Source organism: Arachis ipaensis, chromosome B9, assembly GCF_059453495.1.
Source record: "Arachis ipaensis isolate K30076 ecotype BB chromosome B9, ASM5945349v1, whole genome shotgun sequence".
NCBI classification, from domain to species: Eukaryota; Viridiplantae; Streptophyta; class Magnoliopsida; order Fabales; family Fabaceae; genus Arachis; species Arachis ipaensis.
The window spans coordinates 88,813,987-88,837,565 of NC_142444.1; the positions used below are offsets into that span (position 1 = coordinate 88,813,987).

The 23,579-nt window shown below is 39.1% G+C and overlaps 1 non-coding gene and 1 pseudogene across 1 annotated transcript; both read left to right on the forward strand.

The window, feature by feature from the left end:
* Positions 1-527: 527 nt before the first annotated feature.
* LOC148545382 (small nucleolar RNA R71) lies at positions 528-634 on the forward strand. Its single transcript, XR_015900529.1, has one exon. It is a non-coding gene; the product is annotated as a small nucleolar RNA R71 (small nucleolar RNA).
* Positions 635-9,299: 8,665 nt separating this feature from the next.
* LOC148545383 (uncharacterized) lies at positions 9,300-10,710 on the forward strand (annotated as a pseudogene).
* The last annotated feature ends 12,869 nt before the right edge of the window (positions 10,711-23,579 follow it).

The window sequence follows — 23,579 nt, forward strand, 5'->3', positions numbered from 1 at the left end:
ATCTCTGTGTGGAATGTTGGTGAGTTGCATTGTTACTGGGGTTATGGCGTCTCTGATCTTGGCTTTGATCCTGTCGATTTTCCCACCCAAAGTTTGGGTGGTTCCTCCAACCAGGATTATATGTTTTGGAGTATGGGTCATGGTGCTGCCTGGGTGAATTTCCAATGTAGTTGGCCTGTTCCTGATCACCCTCTGCCTCTTCATTCACTCCTTTTTGAGTTGCTGCTGAAGTGGTGATTGCTACTACTTGATTCCTCTCCATCATCTTGGTGAGGTCAGCTAATTGCTTGGTAATCATCTTGTTTTGAGCTAGTAGTGCATCCATGTTGTTCAGCTCCATCACTCCTCTAGTGTTGCCTCTTTCAGAAGCATAGAAGTAGTCATTCTCAGCTACAGTCTCAATGACATCTATGGCTTCTTCAATGGTCTTCTTCTTGTTCAGAGATCCCCCGGATGAGTGGTCTACTACCTTCTTCGATTCATAAGAAAAACCTTCATAGAAAATGTGCAGCTGCACCCATTCATTGAACATATTTGGTGGGCACCTTCTTGTCAGGTCCTTAAACCTCTCCCATGCTTCATATAGAGTCTCACCATCTTGCTGCCAGAAGGTTTGTACCTCAGCTCTCAACCTGTTGATCCGTTGAGGAGGATAGAATCTTGCCAAGAATTTGTTCACCACATCTTCCCAGGTTGCTAAACTCTCCTATGGAAAGGATTCCAGCCATTTAGATGCTTTGTCCTTGAGTGAGAAAGGGAACAGAAGTAGTCTATAAGTGTCAGGATGAACACCATTAGACTTCACAGTATCACATATCCTCAGGAAGGTGGTTAGATGTTGATTGGGGTCTTCTTGGACACTCCCTCCGAATGAACAATTGTTCTGAACAAGGGTGATGAGCTGTGGCTTTAGTTCAAAGTTGTTGGCATGTATGGTTGGCCTTTGGATGCTACTTCCGCAATTTCCTGGGTTTGGATTGATGTACGAACCCAGAACCCTTCTCTCTTGCCCAGCTTGATGTGCTGGACCTTCTCGGCCATGGTTGTGAGCCTCTTCTTCATGATGGTTCTCCATATTTTCATCCATGTTTGGTTCAAAATACTCCTCTTCTTCCTCCGCACCAACTACTCGTTTTCCTCTTGCTTCCTTCCTTAATCTCAAGAAGGTCCTCTCAGGTTCAGAATCAAAGGAAGTTGAAGCCCCGCTTCTTCTCCCTGTCATACAACCAACAAGGCACAAGCAACGAAATAGATGCAGAAAGTATTTCTGTTAGAATTGCTATTAGTGTGAGTGATGTAATATATCAAACAGTTAGTGGGTTAGTGGACTGAATTGTAAACAACTAAGAAAATGGGTAGGGGAAAGGGGAGAAAATAACTAAAACTGAAAGTAAATTACTCAAACAGAATTTTAAATCAAACAAAAGAAAAATGCTCAATCTAGTTATCCTCCAATTTAATCATTGTTGATACAAAATCAATCCCCGGCAACGGCGCCATAAACTTGATGCACGGAAACTTGTCTCTCAATAATTTTCCTTCGGCAAGTATACCGAATTGTCGTCAAGTAAAAACTCACAATAGAGTGAGGTCGAATCCCACAGGGATTGATTGGTCAAGCAACTTTAATTAGAGGAATGTTCTAGTTGAACTAAGCAGAATTCGATTTGAGATTTGCAGAAAATTAAATGGCGGGAAAGTAAATAGCAGAAAACGTAAATGGTGGAAATAAAGAGCTGAATGTAAATAGCAGAAAGTAAATTGCAGAATCTTAAATGGGAATGGGGAAGATGCTCATAAAAGTAGATTGAAGAATTTATAGAGAATGGGTAAGATCAGAAATGGGGAATTCATTGGGCTTAGGAGATGTTGCATTCTCCGGATCAAGTTCATTTTCATCTCTTCCTCAATCAATGCATTCATTGATCTCCTTGGCAATCTTAAGTGATCGAATTCCAATTTCTTGGTAATTCAATCTCTCAAATCTTGATCAATAGCCAATTCCTTGGTCAATTGCTCATGAGAAGAGATGAAGTATGGTCACTGATTATACCACATGTATTTCCAAATCAAAGTGTTGGTAGGATTATATGTCACTATATCCATCCAAACCCCAATTTGGTCCAACTTGAGAAAGTATTTCTAGCATGATCTCTTCATTCCTCTTCCAAAGTTCCGAAGAGATCCAAGTATGAATAGCTTCTTTTCCAAGATAACTACCCAATTGAATGAAGATTGAAAGCTTTCTAGTAAAATCAAGAGAAAAGATAGAAGAAGAATAATGAAAACTAATATTGATCCATCAAATTACAACAGAGCTCCCTAACCCAATGAAAGGGGTTTAGTTGTTCATAGCTCTGAGAATGAAAAGCATAGATGGAGAGTACATTCTGAGAATTAAACTAAAAATTGCAGAGAAAGTAAAATACAGAGAGTAGTTCTCCAATTTCCAACCCTCTTTTTGATTCAAAACAACCCCTATATATACTACTCTTCTGATCTTCTAGTTGGTTCTTCAAATCTTGGATATGGGCCTTTGGATCTTGAGTTTGAAGCAGTTATCCTCTTCAGTGGGCTTAGCTTTACTTGCAGAGAGAAAGTATGAAGTAGGCAAGGACTTTTAGCTTAGGACGTTAGTGGTGTTAATGTTAAGTGAAAGTGTGGGTTCGAGAACATTAGTGGCAGTCACCTTTTTCACTAACGTTCCTAACCCAAGGGTGACCCACGTTAACTTCAACGTTAGTGGCACCAACGTGACCACTAACGTTTCCTCTTGATCCTTCGCACACGTTATTGGGACTTACCTTTTCCAATAACGTTGAGAACCCTCCCTTCCCTACGTTAGAGTTCACGTTAGTTTGGCTAATCGTGACCTTTAATATAGGCTTGCCAAATCTTCGAAAACGTTAGTGACACTTACCTTTGTCACTAATGTTTCAAAACGCCCCTACTTCCCACGTTAGAGTTCACGTTAACTAGGTTAACGTGGCTTCTAACGTGGTGGTTATAGCCATCTCCAATATTAGTGACAAAGGTGAGTGTCACTAATGTTGGCTCATCATTCTTTCATCCACGTTAGCTTCCACGTTAACTAAGTTAACGTGGGAGTTAACGTTGCTCATAGTGGCTCATTCCAACGTTAGTGACAAAGGTGAGTGTCACCACTACAACAAATAAGGGTTTTCGCAACGGTCAAAAATCATTGCCGTAGATTGAAAAACCGTTCCTAAAACTTTAGGCAACACTTTGGCAACGGTTTTTGACCTGTGGTATATGCGGCCGTTGCCAATGGTCAAAGGCAACGGTTTTTTACCTAAGGCAACAGTAACCAAAAAACCGTTGCCAAAATTACTGGTATAGACAACGGTTTTGAAAGAAAATTTTAAACAACGGTTTTGAACCGTTACTCAATATGTAACGGTTTTAAAACGTTCTCTTTCATAATCCAACGGTTTAAAACCATAACTGAATAGGCAACGGTTTTAAACTATTGCAGTTTTATTATTCACAAAGCCAACGGTTTTAAAGCGTTACTGTTGGTGTCGTTTTTGGCAACGGTTTTAATATCATTGCCATTTTATAGTCGTCTAAGACAACGGTTTTAAAACGTTACCATTTGTGTCATTTTTTGGCAACAGTTTTAATTTCAATTTTTTTTAATTATTTAGTGTCAATAAATAATCTAAACTATTTGAATAAATTCACTAAAGAAAAATAATTGCACATTTCCCATCAAATTTGACTTATAAACATTGTTGTCAGATCCACAATCACATTATTTGCTAGTAAGAATAAAATATGTGTACATGTCCTTATGTTTCTAAAAGAAACAAGACTAATATTCTCAATTGAACATATTCCCAAATAGCTTCTTTATCTTTAATCCCCTTGCAGTTTGTGAAAATTAATGGACAAATATCTGAATTCCTTGCCACTGTGCCCAATTTGCTCAAGTTGTTTACAACTTCATCAGTAGGACCAATTGCCTCTCCTTCAATATCTAGAGTAATTTTTTCTCTATCTTTCAACTGTCCTGCATGAATCTTCAAGCATTCTGTAGGTCCTCATGTTTTCTTCACTGTTGTCTCTATACAAAGAGACTAATTAAAATTACCATAATATATTCAAAGATACTAAAACTACTAGAAAAGATGCAGAATGAACTAGAAACTTCCTCAAAGAATGAACTAGAAACTTTCCCAAAAAAGAAAGAAGAAAGAATGAACTAGGACTAAATAGAAAAGATGCAGAAGCTAAAAAAAATAGATAGCTTGCAGCGAAAGTAAACTGAACTATTATTTAGAAAAATGATAGAAATTACACCTCAATTACATAGAGAGAGAGTTATTTATAGCCTAGTGCATCAAGTAAAAGTCACAGACTCTCACAACTGCTATAAGAAAACTAACTATTTAACACTTGAGTCTTGATTTTCTTGTTCGGGTTTTGCTATTTAACTTGAGTCTTGATTTTATTGAAACCCTAGCTCAAATTAATCAATTCAAGTAAATTAATCGTGCTTATTAATGAAAATAACAAAAAACCATGTCCTCACATACAACCATTTTCATTATCATGCTCACCGAACACTCTTTTTCAACCCCCACCCTGCTGCCCCTCACCAATTAATAGATCCAATAAATTATTTATTAAAATATATCCCTATTATACAAAGAAGTCATCATATATAAATCTTTCACAGCAGTAAATTTAAAGAGAAATGATGTCATAAAATATTTTTAAAGAGATCAAAAATTTACCTTTCACAGTATTATCTATGACCTTAGTCTCAATTGGATTAATATAATCCTTGTCTTGCTCCTCTATATTATTTCCTTCATTCTCATCCAATTGCTCTTTACCTGTAATGTAGCTCAATTGTAGAAGATTTAAATTTTGGATTCATTGTGATTCAATATGATTAAGAAAAAAGTTCAAATAGTAAAGACTATGATAGAGAATATAAAGTTAGCAAATTAAATATAATACTAAGGTCTCCCTCACCTTTATAATGATTTTTCAGTGAACAAAAAAGTTAGCAAATTAAATATAATACTAAGCCTAATGCTAATAATGTTTACTAAGAGAGAGAGGGAACGAGGAAAAGAAAGATAACTATTAGGATAAAATTTGTGGAAAGAAGACTAAATAAAATATTTAAACAATTCGGCTACCTGATGTTTCTCAGAGCAGTACCGCACTTTACTGCAACCACTGCAGAGTTTATCTCCTTTCCATGTTACACACCAATTGCAAAAAGCAGTTAAAAGAAAAAAGATTCCCATCTTTTAATAAGATGTGCCTAATCAATAGAAGTACTAATACACTGATCTTAATGTGAAAACAGGTCATCTATTATACAAAGCAAAAATAATAGTAGAAATAATGCACAGTATAGCAACAATAAAAATACAATGTAAGAGCAGCTTGTTCAGGGCATCAAATTAAGTTTGAGATTGAAATGTAGCAAAAGCATAGTGCCACAAAATCAAAAAGATGGATCGCATGTACTTATGAACTCTATAACTCATGCAATAACTCATTAACTCTAGAATGCTACTCCTCATAAAGAAATAGTCACCAGTTATAATCCATCTCCATGTTTACAGTATCTTTAGGGTGGTGAAGTGTGATAATCCATCTCTATGTTTATAGGGAGTGTCATAAAACTTAATTTACATAAAAGTTGCATCACTCAATCACCTAGAATATTATCACTGAGAGAATCCATCATTTAAACTCAGAGAACTAGTGACCAAAATAGACAGCATTATACCAAATTAAAATTCAAATCAAAACAGAAACCAAATCAATTAAACTCCAACAACAGTGACCATGGTTACAGCAAAATGGAGAATTCAAACTCAATGGAATCGAAAATAGAAATGAATTTAATGGAATTCAAAACAGAGACAGCTTACAATAAAAGTACGAAGCAGCAGCAACAGGAGTGGCAGCCCCTTCTCCCCGGTCCGTGATTCCGGCGACCAGAGGCACGGCGGTACGGTGTGTTTTCCAGTGACAATCGACGGTGGCAGCGGCTCCTCTTTTGGTGGCAACAAGCATGAACGGCGGCTCCTCTCCACGGCCACGGCGACGGACCTTCGACGGCGATAGTGGAGATCATATGCGACGGAGCTGGCAGCATAGGCGGCGTCTTTTTTCTCCCCTACGAGCTTCCTTTCTCACGCATCTCTTCTCCCTTGCGACAGCAATGACATCACGGCAGCGGCGGTGTGACGGGTTCGACGGAGGCAGAGCGACGGTGACGTGATGGTGCGGCTTCGACGGCGTTTGGCTCCTCGGCGGCTTCAGATCTGACGGTGAAATGACCTCTCTTCTCTTCCTTTGCTGTGTGTGCGTGGGTTGAAAGAGAAAAGGGGGGTGAAAGGCTGCGTGTTTCAGGCTGGGAAAAGGGAAAAATTAGGGTTTCTTTTGTTTAAGGTGGGAATTTAGGGTAAAATGAAATTGGAAATTTAGAGTTAAAGGAATTTGTTATATCAATTTATTAATTGATTTTTAATTATGCATTCTCATTTAAAATTATAAGACGAAATAATTAATTTTTTACTCATAAAAAATAAAGTATTAAATTATATGAATATTAATTATTTAAATCAAATTATATAATGTAAAATATTCATAATAATGAATAAAGTATTAATAAGGAAGTTAATTAAATCATAAATTATTTGTAATAAAAGTTATTTAACTTAAATTATATATATTTTTTTATTTATTAATTACTGAAATTATGTGAAACATTCAATTATAATAAAGATTATAATAAAATTTTAATTAATTTAAACTTTAATTTTCATAAAATTCTAATTAATTATTCTCAGTCAAATAATTTTCTTAAAATAAAATTCTCAACAATTATAATAAATTGTAAATAACTCATTATTTAATTTTCTGAAAACTTGGATTGTTACAGCTCTGAGTCTGATGGCCTAATTGGTGTACGTTAGAGTTACGTTGATGGTGGAGGGAGGAAGAGCGCGCTCTGATATTTTTTTTAAGAGATCAGTGTCCTTAATTATCTTAGAGAGAAATTTTTTCAATAAATATATAATATTTATTCTAAAATTATTTTAATTTTATTTTTCATAATAATATTTATTATAAATTAATTATAATTTTATTTTTTTAAATAATATTTGTTATATATTTATAACAAAAATATATAATATTTATTATAAATTTATTTTAATTTTATTTTTCAAAAAAAAAATATTCGTTATATATTTATAACAATAGTTTTTGAGTATTTTATAAATTCAGTATTTATAGAAAAATAGTTTTAATTTATATGATTATTTAAAATTATTTTTATTGCTATTGTAATTATTTAAATAATATTTGAAAATTGTTGTTTCATAAACAATTGTTGTAATGGTTATAAAACCATTCTTTAAAATAGTCAAAGAGAACGGTTTTATTTCATTACTATAGCATAACAAAAAATTGAACTTCAACAGCAACACTGTAAAAATCGTTGTCTAAGACCATCTAATAGAACGATTTTAAAGTGTAGCATTTTGGCAACGATTTTTATGCGTTTTCTTTGTACAATTATTTAAACAACGATAAAAAACCGTTGCTTAAATACAAATCATGGTAACGGTTATAAAACCATTCTTTAAAATAGTCAAAGAGAACGGTTTTAATTTGTTGCTATAAAATAATGAAAAATTGAATTCAACAGTAATACTATAAAAAACCATTGTCTAAACCTATCTACAATAACGGTTTTAAGATGTTACAAAATTTAGCGTTGCTAAAGGCCATATTTGTTGTAGTGCACTAACGTTGGCGATTCTTGCTCACTCCACGTTAGCTAGTTAACGTGGCAACTAACGTGGCTCAAAGTGGCTTAGTCCAACATTTGTGACAAAGGTGAGTGTCACTAACGTTGGATTCATTTCCTTCTTCCACATTAGAGTTCACGTTAACTTAGTTAACGTGACTCTTAACGTGGGCTATGATGGCTTCGAGGACGTTATTGGCGATTACTTTTCTCATTAACGTTGCAAGCTAGCTACCATTAAAGATTAGAGGTCACGTTAGTTAGACTAACGTGGCTGCTAACGTGGTTCTTCCTTGCTTCCTTTGTCCTGAAATCAAGCAATAAAGTGCATCAAAGTTCTAGTCCAAGTTATGAGATATGCATTATCCAATTTGTCATTCAATTTATGCATAATTCTCATGAATTCATATAAAAATCACAATGTTTGCTTGAATCAAGATGTAAGTGAAATTCTACCCAAAACTTGCTTATTTCCTAAGAAAGTGCATGAAACTACCCTAAAACCATAAAGAAAAGGTCAGTGAAACTGGCCAAAATGCCCTGGCATCAAAATGCTGCTGAATTTTTCCTAACCATATTTCATGAAATAACATTGTTTTAATTGATGCAACAAGCTTCTGTTCGACAAAATTCTATGTCAATAAAATCTTGTTTGCTAAATGGATTTGGAAATTTTCTCTTGAGCTTCCTTGCAAGTTTTGGTCATGATTCTAACTTTCTTTGCTTACTTGTGATGTTAACTTACTTCTGTGCATTGAATAGTTCAAGTGAATTTTTGACTTGACCATGAACTTGAAATTCCTTGGAGAATTTGTGCCTCTTCTGCATAAACACACAAGTTGAAGGTTTTTAATCTATGTGGCTGATTTGATTCATTTTATTCATACCTAATTTGCATTAAGTCACATAGATCATAAGGTTTTCCATTCTTGTCTCAACTTGTGACTTTTATGCCTCGTTGGATTCGGTGTTAAATGTTTCTTGATTAACTTGTTTTTCAATGTTTCGATTTTACTAACACCAATTAATACAACTCTGGTGATCTTTACATTGATTGATGACTTGTTTTCATCTTGGTTGCTTTTTGGCGATATCATATTTCATCATCAATGACTATATGCATTTCATGGTCGTGAGTATGCTTGCATTCCTATTTTGTACACTTCTTTTAATTGAGCCGATAACTGTCATATCACTGATTTTTGAACTAATTTCTAATTCTAACTTGATTAACCAACTAATTTCTTCCTTTTGTTTTAAACATAACTCCTTAATCATTCTTTTGAATATGGTGCTTCTTAGGCTCAATAAACAAGCATTGTGCAATTGTGATTTGAATTCTTGGTTTGTGACTTGGTTTGAATTCTGTATTTTGTTACTTACATTTCAAGAATTCTCTTTTCTTCACTCACTTCATGAATATGTCTTACCTTGAGTACTTTATATCTACTTGGCTAGCTGCTTATATCATATCATATCTGTTTTTAGGATGTCAGAAAAAGGAAAAGCCATAGCTACCACCTCAAAGAAGAGGAAGCGCTCTAAAGCCTCTACCCCTTCACCTTATGCAAACTATGCTAAGAATCCGCTGAATGATGTGGACAAAGAGAATCAGCTACTCCCATCCACTGACCCAATCAAGTTTCCCAACCTCTACTGTGAACTTCGCTTTCCTAAATACCGGAAGACGAACCTGAACATTGAGAAGAAACTGGTCCTTCCCAATGATGTGAGACGCGCCATCAATAGCCGTATTCTAGAGTTGGGCTTGGACTTTGTTGATAGAGATTTAGGGAGGATAAACACTTCGTGGGTGAGGGAGTTCTACTGCAACTTCTTTCGTGCCACTCTTGATTCAGTCCATCTGAGGGGTAGAGAGATCTTGATCACTGAGGCAGCTATTGGGGAGGTATTGCTTTGCCGACCTCGTACTGGTGACCCATGCGCCTGTCAGCAGGCAGAGGTAGCTAACAACTACATGGCTTTTGATTATGAGGCGCTGAAGCGCGTGATTGCCACATCGGACGCCCCTTGGGTGATGGATTCTGGGAACAAGAAGCCCAAGGGGATGCTTTTCACTTATCTATCGAGAGAGGCTAAGACTTGGCAGCATATATTCGCCCACTATGTCTTGCCCATCACTCAGTTCTCAGAGATTCTGATGGTTATGCTAGTTCTTATTGGCTGTGTCATGGAGGGGAAGGAGGTAGACTTCCCCCGGCTGATCAGGCAGAGCATGTGGCGCACACACATTCGTGGCCTACTGCCATTTCCTACTTTGCTCACCAGCATGATTGAGCTAGCTAATGTCCCATGGGAGGACGATGACGTGACACCACCACCCCCAGATGACGATGACAAGGAGGTTATTATTCTATCGGGTGGGTAGGTACACGAGAAGCCTCCACCCAGACGCCGTTCTCGAGCCAGAGTAGTGGTGGAGGCAGCTCAGCCTTTACCATTAGCAGCAGCAGCAGGACCCTCCTCTACTTCAGCCGCAGCACCCTTGCCACCACCGCCAGCACCTAAGGCGACATACCTATTGGTACAGCGCATATTTCGCTTCATGGAGTACAGCGAGCATCGTAACATGCGACGTCTCGATCGCATACACCAGGTGTTCGTATCACAGGGTATTGAGCTACCTCCGCTCCCAGACTCTCCCGCCTCCGACGAACAGGATCAGAAGGAAGAGCATGTTGAGGAGCCGACTCAGCAGGAGGCACCACCAGAGACACAGGCCACCACAGAGGTTCAGCAGCCCCCTGAGGACTCACAGCTAGTACCACAGCCTGAGCCTGAGCCACAGCCACAGCCTGAGCCCGAGCCATAGCCCGGCGCGACTATTGACCCCCATCCCGAGCTTCAGCAGTAGCATCGAGGACAATGCTTCATTCTAAAGTGTGGGGAGGTCACCGTTTGTGACCGGTGGATAGCATTTGTGTGGTGAACTTTCAGACATTTATCTTCTAGTGATGCTACTTTATTTTATTTTGCACTTTATCTTTGAGATTATTTTGGGATTATTGTACATATTTGCTATTTTGGATACCCTTATTTTGGTTGTTGCGCACCTTTATTATATATGTATATATTGCATTTTGGCTTTTGATTGTGATTGAAAAAAAAAACATTGTGAATTGTTGAAACCTATTTTACCCTTTTTGTATAAGGATTGGGTTTTGATTGAAAAGGAGTAAACTAGGAAAAATTTTTAAAATGTTCTAAATCACAACCTTACATTAGAATAAGCTTAGTCAATATGATGAAAAATTTCCAAGAATTCCATTTCTAGAGCACCACTCCAATTGGTTGAAAATTTTTTTTAGAACTTGCTTGATTAATACACTTTATGGATCATGTTTTGAGCTAAGAACACAAGCATGAGAGTTTTGAGCCTAATTGTATGGTTACATCGTATGACCACTTATTTTTATTCTTGTGTGCATTATTCTCTTCCTATGATTGTAATCTTTGATTTGTTTGATTCTTTATGTCCATTATTTTGTGTATACAAGCATTTATATGATTGAGGCCATTGTTCAAATAGCTCACTTACCCGAGTAGTCTACCTTTTATCTTCCATTGTTAACAAATTTTGAGCCTGTGCTTAATCCACTTATTCTTAATTAAAGCACATTACAAGCCTAAGTGAAAAATAATAAATGTCCCTTGTTTGGATCTTTGATTAGCTTAGGCTAGTGAGAGTGTTCATTACTTGATTTTGGGAAAGTTGGGTACATTGGGTAGAGATAAAAGTGTGTTTTCATATTTGTGTTGAAAAATTTTGGGAATTGGGTACAGACTCATGTATTAATCATGTGTAAACCATATGCATTGATGTTCTTGTATATATATATATATATAATAGAAATAAAAAAAGAAAGAAAAAGAATTGCAATAAAAAAGGGACAAAAACGCCCCAAGGTGAAGCTTAATAATGATCAATGCATATGTGTGGTTATCAAAAGAGAATACATGAGTGTGTGGAAAAGTGAAGAATGGATAGCTAGGTTAGATTAGAATCGTATAGGTTGTCATAGGTTAGGTGGGAAGTTTAAGTTAATCGAAGATTCAAAATTCTAGCTCACTTGACCATATGCACCCTACCTTGACCCTAGCCCCATTACAACTTATGGGAAAGCCCTCATGATATTTGTATGCATGTATAGAATAATTGTTGATTGTTAGATGAAAAATAAATCTTAGAAAGCATGATTGGGGGAGAATTGAGTGAATCAACCCCATACACTTGAGTGCCTAGAGCGGATACACATCCGGCGAGGGTTCGATCGCTCAATTATATGTTTCCACCATGATCATCATTTCTTGCAAGTTTGTGAAATCTCTTAATGATTCAACTCAATTGTGGGTTTGCTTTGATTGCTATTGCCTTAGCCCTTGTGCTTGCATGCATATTCTTGGAGATTGATTTATTTTGACTAAGCCATTGCATTCATGTAAATAGGTGCATATGGATAGATTGCATTTAGTTAGTTTGCATTTAATAAATGTTGATACCCCTTTGCTTCTTTCTTGATTTTAGCATGAGGACATGCTTAGTTTAAGTGTGGGGAGATTTGATAAACCCCGATTTCATGGTTTATCTTGTGCTTATTGTAGGCGATTTTATCACCTTTTCCCACATTTATTCAATAAAATAGCATGGTTTTGTAATTCTCCCTTGAATTGTGCTTAAGTGTGAAAACATGCTTTTTAGGCCCTTAAATTGGTGATGTTAACTCACTATAATTCCATTCGATACCTTGATGTTTTTGTTTAGTGATTTCAGGTTCATAAAGGCAAGTATTGGATGGAAGAAATGAGGAGAAAAGCATACAAAGTGGAGAATGCATGAAGAAACAAGAATTGGAAATGCATCGATGGGCGCGCACGCGTACAAGGCGCGCATGCGCTGAAGTGATTTCGCATAGAGACGCGCACACGTACATGCCGCGTACGCGCGGATGAAGAAACAGCCAATTGACGCGCACGCGCACATGGCGCGTACGCGCCGATACTAGCAAGTGACCCACTTAAAGGCAAAACACTGGGGGCGATTTCTGAGCTGCCCAGGCCCAATTTCAACTTGTTTCTGAGTATATTTCATGCAGAATTGAAGTCCAAGCAAAGGGGGAGAAATTAGTTTTGTCAACATGAGCCTTTAGTTAGTTTTCTAGAGAGAGAAGCTCCCTCTTCTCTCTAGAATTAGGTTAGGATTAGGTTAAATTGTCTTGGATCTTGAATTAATTACTTGATTTCATCTTGCTCCTTTTACAATTTCTCAATTCTACATCTTGATTTTCTTAGTTGTAAAGTCAATTTCTCATTTTGCTCTCTTGTATGTTGATGAAGATTGTTAGATCCAATTTCCTTTTAATGCAATTTTATGTTTCCTTGTTTCTTTTATGTTGATTTTGCTTGCTATTGTTGAGTTCTTGCTTATGATAGTTATGGGTTTCCTTAATTTTAGCATTTTGTGATGTTTACTTTTGTTGCATATTAGGTGTTTGACATAATGCTTCCTATAGTTTTTGAGTAGTTCTCTTGACCCTTGGCCTAGGCTAAGGGGATTGAGTGATCTTGAGTCCTTGGGGATCAATTTGATAACCATTGACTCTAACCTACTACTAAGTTAATTAGTAGTTAGGTTGGGACTTATGGATTGATATTGATCAAGCCATTTGACGTACTCCAAGCCTAGGAGTAGACATTACATACTTAAGGCTTTAGTGAGTAGACCCAATGAGCTCGGTTCCGCATAATTATCAATATTTGGATTGTTGACAAGGATAGTGATCTCAATTACCTAAGTCTTAGCCAAGAGTCCTTTATCTTGCTTCCTTTAATTACTTGTTTGATTTACGCGTTTTGTCATTTAAATTCTTACTCATTTAATTTCTTGCCCTCTTATTAATCAACCCCCCATGCATTCTCATAGCCAATAATTGACCACTTCATTGCTATCCTCGTGAGACGACCTGAAGTTTAAATACTTCGGTTAATTCTTATTTGGGGTTTGTTGCTTGTGACAACCAAAATTTTTGATGTGAGAGTTGTTTGTTTGTTTGGAGCTATGCTTACAACGAAGTAATTCTTTTCTATAAGAAGAAAATCTAGACCATCGAGCAAGAATACTCATTATCATTTTACGATCCACGCGTGCACGTCCATGAGGTTCTGGCTTAGACATGCGAATGTGTCGGCTTCTAGCTCTGGCTTCTTCGCGCCGATCCCAGTAGTGCGCATCCACGTGTATGCGTACGGCACGCGTACGCATCGCTGCTTAAGCTCCAAAGCTCCAATTTCCATGCTTCTTCCATTTATGCATGCTTTCTTCCTCTCTTCTAGGCCATCCTTGCCCTATAAACTCTAAAATCACTTAAAAAATAGATCACAGCACTGAATGGTAATAGAAAAGTATTCAAATATAACACATTTAGTGTAGAAGAGGCATGTTTTCATCCATGATGCAAAATCGGGAAGGAAACACAAAACCATGCATTTTTTTATGAATAAGTGTGGAAGAACATTGATAAAACCCTCAAAATCCATACAAGATAAACCCTAAAAACGGGGTTTATCAACCTCTCCACAGTTAGATCAAGCATGTCCTCATGCTTAAAAGAAAGCCAAAGACCAAAGAATCACAAGAGAATGGGATTTATAAGATGCAATCTACCTATATGAATGCAACTAAAATGAATGCTACTATCTACTTGGTCAAAAGAAAATCAATCTTCCAAGAAAATATATAAGCACGTAGGGCAAAATGATAAACAATATATGAACTTTACCAATTTCAATCATCAAAGTGAAGTGCACATAACTTGCATGAAGAATGCTCGCAAGAGCCAGGAACACGGAATTGAGCCTCGAACCCTCACCGGAAGTGTTTACACTCTATTCACTCAGTTTATAGAGTTGATCACTCAATTCTTCTCTATGCATGCATACATATATCATGAGGTCTTTTCTTAGGTTGTAATGGGGCTAGGGTCAAGGTAGGGTTATATATATATATATGGCTAAGTGGACTAGAATTTGAATATTTGATTAACCTAAGCATCCCACCTAACCTATATACAACCTATGCAATTAAGTGCTAACCTAACTACCCATTCCTCAATTTTTCACATACTCATGCATTCTCCTTGGTCACTACACATATGCATTGATTGTTATTGAATCTTACTTTGGGGTATCTTGTCCCCTTTTTTCTTTCTTTCTTTTTCTTTTTCTTTTCTTTCTATAATTTTTTCTTTTTATTATTCATTTTTCTCTTTCTTTTCATTTTTTTATGTACTTATATACAAAGGTACCAATGCATATGGTTTATATATTCAATAGACATATGAGTATGTACCTAATTCCCAATATTTTCAATAAAAACAAAAACATGCTCTTACCTCAACCAATGTCCCAAGTTTTTCACACTTGAATGACACATACAAAATAGCCTAAGCTAATCAAATATTCAAATAAGAATATTTATGGTTTTCCATTTTAGGCTTGTAATGTGCTAAAATTAAGAATAAGTGGGTTAATCGTAAGCTCAAAGATGGCTAACAAAGGTTGTTGTAAGGTAAGGTTATTTAGGTAAGTGGCTAAGTGAAATGATGGCCTCAATCAGATACATGCATTCATACACACAATAATGGACATATAGAGTCAAACAAATCAAGGATTACAATAATAGAAGGAGAACAATATGCACAAGAAGGAAGATAAGTGGTTATAAGATGTAACGATGCAATTGGCTCAAGTCTCACTTGCTTGTGTTCTTGGCTCTAAGACCATGTTCCAAAATACATTCCTCAAGCAAGCTTAGCAACAAAAATTTTCAAAATTTTGGTAGGGTTGCCCTAAAATTATAGTTTCTTGGGAAAGGAATCATTACATTAACCAAGTAGACCTAACAAGAAACACTAATTATGCAAAAGGTGTTTAAAAGCAAAACCAAATCATGCAATCTATCCTAATTAACTATAGAAAATCAAAGTTAATTTGGGTGTTACCTACGGAGACCGGTCGAACGACCTCTCCACACTTAAGAATTAGCATGGTCCTCCGTGCTATTGGTGATGCGCAAGGGACGATCGGCCTTGGAGCTTCCATTATCCCTTCCATCCATGCTATCTTCACTCAAGTTCGAGGTGGAAGTGGAAATCTCTGGTTCCTCCATAGTTGGGGTCACAAAACTCAAAAGCTTCTTTACATAAGCAAACCGGCGTTGGTTCCGCCGTTCATATCGGTCCATCTTCTTATGAAGATCCTCAAGGCGTCGGTGGGATGATGTAGGTGGTGCGGATGAAATGGTAGGACTGCCCATGGGAAGAGCTATGTCAAGGTTATTGGTTCCCGCCGGAGGCTTGAGATATTTTCCGGATGGGGTAATGTCGCCATCCACCAGGATCAGTGCTGTCCGGTCCTTCGCCTCCCGAGGGACACCAGCAACAACAACTAACTCGGTCACCAAAGCAGGGAAGGGTAGGTTTCCTCTAGCATGGACACGACCCATGGCTTGTCGGATGAGAAGAGGGACATTGATTGGTTTCTCTGTAAGTATGCACCAAACCAACAAGGCTAGCTCCGCGGTGATAGATGACCCATGGGTGGTTGGAAGCACATAATAGAATAAGATTTGGTCCCATGTCTGGGCCTCCACAGTGAGAAAATGCACGTCATCCCAATCGAAACCATATCCACAACACTGTGACAAGATCTCTTGGTAAGCGTCTATCCCATCTGCCACTGGTCCGGTCTTAAGTACTCCTTGAATAGCTTCCTCCGAGACGGGGGCTTGCTTCCGGCGTACAAAAATTGATGTGAGAGAAGGTGAGTGGTAGTTAGAGTAAAACTCCACCACCCAAGAAAGGTTGGCCTCCTGCAGTCTTCTCTTGAGACCCCCACCGTCGTCGCTTGATGCGGGGTATCACAAACTGAACAATGCAGGCCGGAGGGGCGAGAAGAGGTTCAAGGTGATAGTTCCTTTCAGTCACAAGGGGAAAATGAGCTCACAGTAACGGTTGGAAAACTTAGTAGAATCCCTCATAGGGTTTTCCTTCTCTTGTTCATCCACATTAATGATGCTCCTCGCCTTCTTGAGGAGGGGCTTAGCTTTTGGTGCTTGGTGCACCTTGGTAGTGGATCTTTGAGGTGCCTTCTTGGTGGCCGGCTTCTTTGGTGCCTTTCCCTTATCCTTTATGATGACCATCCTAAAAAAGGAGGAAAGAGCATACATTAAACTCAAAGAAATAACACATGGATAATATCATGCAAGTGATAGAGAAAGCCACAAAAGAATAGGTGTCTTGAGACATGACATCTGCAACATGTAAGCAAGATGACAATGGAAATAATGGGCAAGTCACTTAGCATGTGATGCAAGAGGGGTATAAGCATGCAAATAAAAGGCATGAGAAGTATATACTCAAGCATCGATAACAAGAAGCAAGTCATAAGGGGTGAGCATATAAATGGGAACCATGAAGAACAATAGGCTCAATGCACATAGGAACAAGCAAGGGAATGAGAAAGGGCACTAAGTTGAAAGCATTATGTCAAATTTGAAACAAGAACTCATAGGTGCCTTTCATCGAACACTTGGTGTGCAAATTCAAAGCAATAAGCAAGTGGAGAAAATGTGATAATGTAGCATCCCACAAGGCATTATCAATCATCATATAGCACCACAGAGCACAAAGAAATTAAAACATAGTAAGATAACCCACTAATGCAAGAGAGAACTCCACTCTTAACACCCATGGCAAAGAGAAAAAGAAGCAAACAAATAAACAAGAATGCATGAATGAGAGTCTAACTAGGAAGGAATGCAAAGAAATGCAACCAAAGAGAGAAAAATTGAAAAAAAACAAAGAAGAAGAAAGGTGAGTAGTACCTTAAAATGGGGAAGAAAGTGATGTAGAATGCAAGGGAAGAGAGGAGAAAAGAAATGGGAAAAAGAGAGGAAAGAGGAAAATGTGGGACCACCAGAGGTGGTGGTCGCCGGTGGAAAGGGCTCTGAGAGGGTGGTAGACGTGGGTGGAGAAGAAAAGAAGGTGAAAATAGAAGAAGAAGATTGGAATAGAAGATGAAAAAGGGAGAAAATTTGAAAACAGGCGCGCTTCAGGTAAGTTACGTCGCGAAATCGACGCGCGCGCGCCATCCACGCGTACGCATGGATGAGCAGAAAGAAACAGGGATGTGGAAGCGTCGCACATGCGTACGCGTGGGTAACAGAAGAAGAGGGGGCGCGTACGCACAAGTGGCGCGCACGCGTGGGAGCAATTGCGCTAGTAGTACAATGTCAGCATGAATCTTGCACAACTCTCTGGTTGAGGTACCAGGAGTTGGCTGTAGGAATATCGACGCGCACGTGCACGATGCGCGCACGCGTGGATTTGGCAGAAAGCAGATTGACGCGTAAACGACATGTACGCTTGCGCATGGGTGGGAGTTGTGCTCCCAGCACAGTGGTCACACAATGTTCGGGCAACTCTCTGGAAAAAATGTACCAAGAGTTGGGTTTGCGTGACCGACGCGGATGCATCATCCACGCTTATGCGTGGATGCGCAGATTAGCAGAGGGACGTGTACGCGTCATGCTCGCGTACGCGTGGGATGAGTCATGTGGAAGGCGCAGTGTTGGCCCAGTTCTCGCATAACTCTCGGGTGCACGTACCTAGAGAATGAGGAACACAACCGACGCGTATGCGTCTAGAACGCTCACGTGTGGGTTGCGCGATCAGGTGGAGGGACGCGTACACGTCATGTGTGCATATGCGTGAGAGGGGTTAAGCATGGGGCTCAGTTCTGGCTCAAATGTTGCACAACTCTCTGGTTTTATGTACCACGAGTTGCGAAAGGCCAACGACGCGTGCGCGTCTCGTACGCCCACGCATTGGTACCCTTTTTCTTAGACATGAAGGAATGTATTTTCATCATAAATTTAGTACGCAATTAAGCTAAAGAGACCAGAAACACTCAAAAATCTATGTCATGCTCAAAATGGAGTGTTGTCTTCTACACTATGGATCCAACCTACTTAAGATCAATGCAAACCTTCATGAACATCACAACTAGCACAATAGAGTCTATCTAAACAATCTCAAAAACTAAGCATTCACCAAATCAAGCAATAGTTTAAAAACTATGTACAAAAGAGACAAAAAAGGTAGATCTCACCATGGTGGGGTGTCTCCCACCTAGCACTTTTATTTAATGTCCTTAAGTTGGACGGTCACTAGCTCAATTCTCTTTGCCATTAGGTGCATCTTCCAAAAGGAACACCTCAATCTCCTTATTTCTTTTCATTGTTTCTCCATGATACAACTTTAGACGATGCCCATTAACCTTGAAGATGTCGGGGCTCGAAGGATGGTGCAAGTGATAGACTCCATACGGCTCCGCCTTTTCTACTCGATAAGGTCCTTCCCATCTTGACCTTAGCTTTCTGGGCATCTACCTTAATCTTGAATTGTAGAGAAGGACTAATTCGCCGGCTCTAAATTCTCTTCTTCTTATGTTCCTATCATGCACGGCTTTCATCCTCTCCTTGTAGAGTCTAGATTTCTCATAGGCTTTTAACCTCAAACACTCCAATTCCACTAATTGTAGCTTTCTCTCAATTCCGGCCCCTCCCAAACTTGAATTGCACTTCTTGACGGCCCAATATGCCTTGTGTTCTATCTCCACCGATAGGTGGCAAGTTTTGCCATAGACCAACTAAAATGGGCTCATGCCAATTGGCGTCTTGTAAGCCGTTCTGTAGGCCCAAAGTGCATCGGTGAGCTTGGCACTCCAGTCCTTTTTATGAGACTTCACAATCTTTTCCAATACGAGCTTGATCTCCCGGTTGGAAACCTCGGCTTGGCCGTTCGTTTGGGGATGGTAGGCCGTGGCTACTTTATACATGATGCCATATTTTCTCATTAGCCCTTCCATTCTCTTGTTGCAAAAATGTGAGCCTTGATTACTCACGATTGCTCGTGGCGATCCAAAATGACAAATTATGTTATTCCTCACAAAAGAAAAGACCACACTAGCATCGTCTGTCCAGGTGGGTATCGCTTCCACCCATTTGGACACATAATCAACGACTAGTAGAATGTAGAGAAAACCATTAGAGTTTGGGAATGGCCCCATGAAGTCGATACCCCACACATCAAAAATCTCACAAAATAACATGGTTTATTGGGGTATCTCATCCTTCTTGGAGATATTACCAAATCTAAGACATTGAGAACAAGATTTACAAAAGAGAGAAGAGTCCTTGAAAAGAGTTGGCCACCAAAATCCACAATCTAGGATCTTTCTTGCCGTCCTTTGAGGTCCATAATGGCCACCTCCCTCAGAGGAGTGGCAAGCTTCCAAGATTGATTGGAATTCGGTTTGTAGGATGCACCTCCGAATTACTTGATCTGTACCACATCTCCAAAGGTATGGGTCATCCCATACATAATATTTGGATTCACTTTTTAACTTATCCTTTTGATGCTTGGAGAGATTAGGAGAAAAGGTGCGAGAGACCAAGTAATTGGCAATCGGTGCATACCAAGGGATTACTTCAGAGATTGCTTGCAAGCCCTCAAAGGGAAAAGAATCATTAATAGGAGTGGAATCGCCTTTGGTGTGCTCAAGGCGACTCAAGTGATCCGCCACTAGATTTTGCGAACCACTCCTATCTTTGATTTCTAAGTCAAATTCTTGCAATAACAACACCCATATAATCAACCTTGGTTTGGATTCTTTCTTAGCCAACAAATATTTTAACGCCGCATGATCCGAGTACACTACCACCTTGGAACCAAGTAGATAAGCTCGGAATTTATCCAAAGCGAAGACAATAGCCAACAACTCTTTCTCGGTGGTAGTGCAATTGGATTGGGCTCCATCCAATATTTTTGAGGCATAGGCAATGACATAAGGATTCTTACCCTCGCGTTGTGCTAGCGCGGCTCTCACTGCATAGTTTGAAGCATCACACATTATTTTGAATGGCCGACTCCAGTCGGGCCCTCTTACTATGGGAGCCTAGGTCAATGCAACTTTGAGCTTGTCAAAAGCCTCCATGCACTCTTTGCTTCGATCAAATTCAACGTCTTTTTGCAACAATCAAGATAGAGGTAATGCCACCTTGCTAAAGTCCTTAATAAATCACCAGTAAAAACCTGTATGTCCAAGGAACGCACGGACTTCCCTCTCGGAGGAGGGGTAAGGTAAACTAGATATAACATTTATCTTTGCTGGATCCATAGAAATACCATCGTTAGAGATAATGTGTCCTAAAACAATACCTTGTCTAACCATAAAATGACACTTCTCAAAATTTAAGACAATATTTGTTTTAGTACACCTCTCCAACACTTTTGCAAGGTTGTCCAAGCAAAGATCAAAAGAGTCCCCATAGACACTAAAATCGTCCATGAACACCTCCATCCAATGCTCTTGAAGATCTGCAAATATGCTCATCATACACCTTTGGAAAGTTACCGGTGCGTTGCATAAGCCAAATGGCATACGCTTGTAGGCATAAGTGCCAAAGGGGCATGTAAAGGTTGTTTTTTCTTGATCCTCTAAAGCAATGTGGATTGAAAATACCCCAAATAACCATCTAAGAAGCAGTAATGAGATTTACCAGACAATCGATCAAGCATTTGATCGATAAACGGTAGCGGAAAATGATCCTTCCTAGTGGCCGTGTTCAAACGCCGGTAGTCAATACACATCCTCCATGAGTTTTGCACCCTCGTAGCTATAAGCTCCCCGCTCTCATTCTTGATTGTGGTCACCCCAGACTTCTTTGGAATAACTTGGACGGGACTTACCCATTCACTATCCGAAATAAGGTAAATGATGTCCGCCTCTAATAACCGGGTTACCTCCTTTTTTACAACCTCTAGAATGGTAGGATTCAAACACCTTTGAGGTTGCCAAACGGCTCTAGCTCCTTCTTCTAGGAAGATTCGGTGCTCACACACTTGGGAGCTTATGCCCACTAGGTCCACCAAGCTCCATCCTATAGCTCTTTTGTTCCTCCTCAAAACATTAAGCAACTTCTCTTCTTGTTGAGGAGTGAGCCCCCTTGCAACAATTACCGGGAACTTGTGAGCTTTATCAAGATAGGCATATTTTAGGTGGGGAGGTAGTGGTTTCAATTCTACATGTTGTTCTTGACTTGGCATTTGAACTTCCGGTGGATCCGGAGGGGGTATGGTGTTCTCTTCACATTCGTGGGGGGCTCCCCACACTTGTTCCTTCAATCATACTCTTCTCATCTAGATTAGAATAATGCACTTTGGCCACAACATTGTCAATTAAGTCACACCGGAATTTGGAATGATTCTCCAGTGGGTGCCTCGTGGCTTCATCAAGACTAAAGCTAACGACTCTTCCGTCAATCTCAAAAGAATAAGTTCCCGAATAGACATCCAATTTGAACCTAGAGGTCCTCAAAAATGGCCTTCCAAGTAGGATAGATGATGTCCTTTCGGATTCACTAGGCGGCATCTCAAGGATATAAAATCAATCGGAAATACCAAACCCTTTATGTTTACCAACACATCTTCCGCAATACCCGTCACAGTTATTATGCTCTTATCCGCCAAGACAAACCTAGCCGCCGACTGCTTCAACGGTGGGAGCTTCAATATATGATAAATGGAAAGAGGCATAATACTAACGCATGCACCAAGATCACACATACAATCAATGAATTGAACTCCATCTATGGTACAAGTGACTAAGCAAAGGCCCGGATCACCACACTTTTCCGGTATTGCTCCCATTAAAGCCGAAATAGAACTCCCCAATAGAATAGTTTCTAACTCATGGATTCTATCTTTGTTCATACACAAATCCTTAAGAAACTTTTCATATTTAGGTACTTGATGGATAGCATCAAAGAGAGGGATAGTTACCTCAACTTTCTTGAACATCTCCACCATTTTGGAGTCAAGCTCTACATGCTTTTTGGTCTTTCTTGCCAATGTAGGAAATGGGATTGGTTGAGCAACTTCCTCCAAGACATTCTCTTCTTTAGAGACTTCACTCCTTGGTTGAGGGACTTCATCTTTGACTACCTCTTGTGCTTCATCCTCCTCTTTAATTTCTTATATTTCAACCACATCCTCATCTTGAGTGACTATCATTGGGCTAGGTGCCTTTGGACTCCTCTCTTGCAATTGAGTTCCGGACCTCAAGGTAATGGCATTGATGCCACCCTTGGAGTTGGGTAGAGGTTGAGAGGGTATGGCACTAGAACTTGAAGCTTGAGGAGTGGAGGTAGAAGGTGGTTCCATGCGTGCTATGAGGGCTTGGAGGGTAGAAGTGAGACCGGAAGGCTAGAGGTAAGTTTATTTTGAAGTTTTTTTTGTCCTTGGAATATGGACGGGAGTGTTTCATCTTGATTGGAGGAAGGGGAAGGATAGGTGATTTGGGGGGCTTGTGATTGGTTGGGTTGGGGTGGTTGCCTTTGATGAGGCGGTTGGTATGTTTGGTAGTTTCTTCCTTGGTTTGGTTATTGATATGGAGGGTTTTGTGAGTACCGGTTTTGTGAATTGTTGTTGTTCCATTTTTGGTTTCCTCCATTGTCCCTACCTCCTTGTTGATAATTGTCCTGCCATCCTTGGTTGGAATTATCTCTCCAACCTTGATTATAGTTGTTACCCACTTGATTGTAATTGCCTCCTTATTGGGGATACCCTTGCTTGAAATTGCCGCCTTGTGGATAGTATCCTTGATTCGGGCGGTCATAAAAATTATGTGT